This window comes from Oncorhynchus gorbuscha, linkage group LG22, assembly GCF_021184085.1.
Source record: "Oncorhynchus gorbuscha isolate QuinsamMale2020 ecotype Even-year linkage group LG22, OgorEven_v1.0, whole genome shotgun sequence".
Taxonomy (NCBI): domain Eukaryota; kingdom Metazoa; phylum Chordata; class Actinopteri; order Salmoniformes; family Salmonidae; genus Oncorhynchus; species Oncorhynchus gorbuscha.
In genome coordinates, this window is record NC_060194.1 from 40140569 (window position 1) to 40144891 (window position 4323).

The window sequence follows — 4323 nt, forward strand, 5'->3', positions numbered from 1 at the left end:
CTACTCTTCCGGGTTGACGTCAGTTTTTAGTTGTTACTGTGTTATTACAAGGCAGTCACCAAGCCCTTTCCCCCTGAACTCCAATGGAATTTCTGCTATTGTTTTTGAAGAATGTGTGATATACACTTCGTACAGGTTACCTGTGCTCTGTGTCGCTGCCACACACCCGCATGCCACACATGGCCACACACACATACACACACACACACACACACACACACATATTAATACACATACATTATACACACACATATTATGACACACACACACACACACACACACACACACACACACACACACACACACACACACTCGCACTCGCACTAGCGCATACAATAGGCTACACCCACATTATTGTGTAAGCCTGGTATGATAATTAGAGCCATAGAGGTTTGATTAGGAGAGCCCTCAATGGAGACAATGTGTTACACACACTGCTCCCAGTGGACACACACACACATCTATCAATAAAAAACCCTATGATTGGCAGGAAATCATCTTTTCATATTCATTGATTTGAGCAGTCTTTGTTGAGTGATGGGGGTTAGATACAAGCACACAGTTTCTCTCCCTGTTCTACATTACTATCTCACAGACTAACCACTGTTACAGTCCCACAGACTAACCACTGTTACAGTCCCACAGACTAACCACTGTTACAGTCCCACAGACTAACCACTGTTACAGTCCCACAGACTAACCACTGTTACAGTCCCACAGACTAACCACTGTTACAGTCCCACAGACTAACCACTGTTACAGTCCCACAGACTAACCACTGTTACAGTCCCACAGACTAACCACTGTTACAGTCCCACAGACTAACCACTGTTACAGTCCCACAGACTAACCACTGTTACAGTCCCACAGACTAACCACTGTTACAGTCCCACAGACTAAACACTGTTACAGTCCCACAGACTAACCACTGTTACAGTCCCACAGATTAACCACTGTTACAGTCACTAATCCCACAGACTAACCACTGTTACAGTCCCACAGACTAACCACTGTAACAGTCACTAATCTCACAGATTAACCACTGTAACAGTCTCACAGACTAACCACTGTTACAGTCTCACAGATTAACCACTGTTACAGTCACTAGTCCCACAGACTAACCACTGTTACAGTCCCACAGACTAACCACTGTTACAGTCTCACAGACTAACCACTGTTACAGTCACTAGTCCCACAGACTAACCACTGTTACAGTCCCACAGACTAACCACTGTTACAGTCACTAGTCCCACAGACTAACCACTGTTAAAGTCACTAGTCCCACAGACTAACCACTGTTACAGTCTCACAGACTAACCACTGTTACAGTCACTAGTCCCACAGACTAACCACTGTTACAGTCACTAGTCCCACAGACTAACCACTGTTACAGTCCCACAGACTAACCACTGTTACAGTCCCACAGACTAACCACTGTTACAGTCTCACAGATTAACCACTGTTACAGTCTCACAGACTAACTACTGTAACAGTCACTAATCCCACAGATTAACCACTGTAACAATCTCACAGACTAACCACTGTTACAGTCTCACAGATTAACCACTGTTACAGTCACTAGTCCCACAGACTAACCACTGTTACAGTCCCACAGACTAACCACTGTTACAGTCCCACAGACTAACCACTGTTACAGTCACTAATCCCACAGATTAACCACTGTTACAGTCCCACAGACTAACCACTGTTACAGTCCCACAGACTAACCACTGTCACAGTCCCACAGACTAACCACTGTTACAGTCTCACAGATTAACCACTGTTACAGTCTCACAGACTAACCACTGTTACAGTCTCACAGACTAACCACTGTTACAGTCACTAATCCCACAGATTAACCACTGTTACAGTCCCACAGACTAACCACTGTTACAGTCTCACAGTCTAACCACTGTTACAGTCACTAATCCCACAGATTAACCACTGTTACAGTCTCACAGATTAACCAATGTTAGTCTCACAGACTAACCACTGTTACAGTCACTAATCCCACAGATTAACCACTGTTACAGTCCCACAGACTAACCACTGTTACAGTCCCACTAATCCCACAGATTAACCACTGTTACAGTCCCACAGACTAACCACTGTTACAGTCTCACAGTCTAACCACTGTTACAGTCCCACAGATTAACCACTGTTACAGTCTCACAGATTAACCACTGTTAGTCTCACAGACTAACCACTGTTACAGTCTCACAGACAAACCACTGTTACAGTCCCACAGATTAACCACTGTTACAGTCCCACAGATTAACCACTGTTACAGTCACTAATCCCACAGACTAATCACTGTTACAGTCCCACAGACTAACCACTGTTACAGTCCCATAGACTAACCACTGTAACAGTCTCACAGATTAACCACTGTTACAGTCTCACAGATTAACCACTGTTACAGTCTCACAGACGAACCACTGTTACAGTCCCACAGACAAACCACTGTTACAGTCCCACAGATTAACCACTGTTACAGTCCCACAGATTAACCACTGTTACAGTCCCACAGACTAACCACTGTTACAGTCCCACAGATTAACCACTGTTACAGTCCCACAGATTAACCACTGTAACAGTCTCACAGATTAACCACTGTTACAGTCACTAATCCCACAGACTAATCACTGTTACAGTCCCACAGATTAACCACTGTTACAGTCCCACTAATCCCACAGATTAACCACTGTTACAGTCTCACAGACGAACCACTGTTACAGTCCCACAGACAAAACCACTGTTACAGTCCCAATAGATTAACCACTGTTACAGTCCCACAGACTAACCACTGTTACAGTCCCACTAATCCCACAGATTAACCACTGTTACAGTCCCACAGATTAACCACTGTTACAGTCCCACAGATTAACCACTGTTACAGTCCCACAGACTAACCACTGTTACAGTCCCACAGACTAACCACTGTTACAGTCTCACAGACTAACCACTGTTACAGTCCCACAGACTAACCACTGTTACAGTCCCACAGATTAACCACTGTAACAGTCTCAGACTAAACACTGTTACAGTCCCACAGATTAACTACTGTTACAGTCCCACAGATTAACCACTGTTACAGTCACTAATCCTACAGATTAACTACTGTTACAGTCCAGACTAACCACTGTGTAACAGTCCTAATCTCACAGATTAACTACTGTACAGTCTCACAGACTAACCACTGTTACAGTCTCACAGATTAACCACTGTTACAGTCACAGATTAACTACAGACTAACCACTGTTACAGTCCCACAGACTAACCACTGTAACAGTCCCACAGATTAACCACTGTAACAGTCCCACAGACTAAACCACTGTTACAGTCCGACAGACTAACCACTGTTACAGTCACTAGTCCCACAGACTAACCACTGTTAAAGTCACAGTCCCACAGACTAACCACTGTTACAGTCTCACAGACTAACCACTGTTACAGTCACTAGTCCCACAGACTAACCACTGTTACAGTCACTAGTCCCACAGACTAACCACTGTTACAGTCCCACAGACTAACCACTGTTACAGTCCTGGCTGCAGACTAACTACTGTTAAGCAGTCTCATGATTAAACTTCACTTCGGCAGTCTCACAGACTAACTACTGTAACAGTCACTAATCCTACAGATTAACCACTGTACACCACAGACTAACCACTGCTACAGTCTCACAGATTAACCATTGGCATAGTTACTAGTCCACAGACTAACTATACTGTTACAGTCCCACAGACTAACCACTGTTACAGTCCCACAGACTAACCACTGTTACAGTCACTAATCCCACAGATTAACCACTGTTACAGTCCCACAGACTAACCACTGTTACAGTCCCACAGACTAACCACTGTCACAGTCCCACAGACTAACCACTGTTACAGTCTCACAGATTAACCACTGTTACAGTCTCACAGACTAACCACTGTTACAGTCTCACAGACTAACCACTGTTACAGTCACTAATCCCACAGATTAACCACTGTTACAGTCCCACAGACTAACCACTGTTACAGTCTCACAGTCTAACCACTGTTACAGTCACTAATCCCACAGATTAACCACTGTTACAGTCTCACAGATTAACCACTGTTAGTCTCACAGACTAACCACTGTTACAGTCACTAATCCCACAGATTAACCACTGTTACAGTCCCACAGACTAACCACTGTTACAGTCCCACTAATCCCACAGATTAACCACTGTTACAGTCCCACAGACTAACCACTGTTACAGTCTCACAGTCTAACCACTGTTACAGTCCCACAGATTAACCACTGTTACAGTCTCACAGATTAACCACTGTTAGT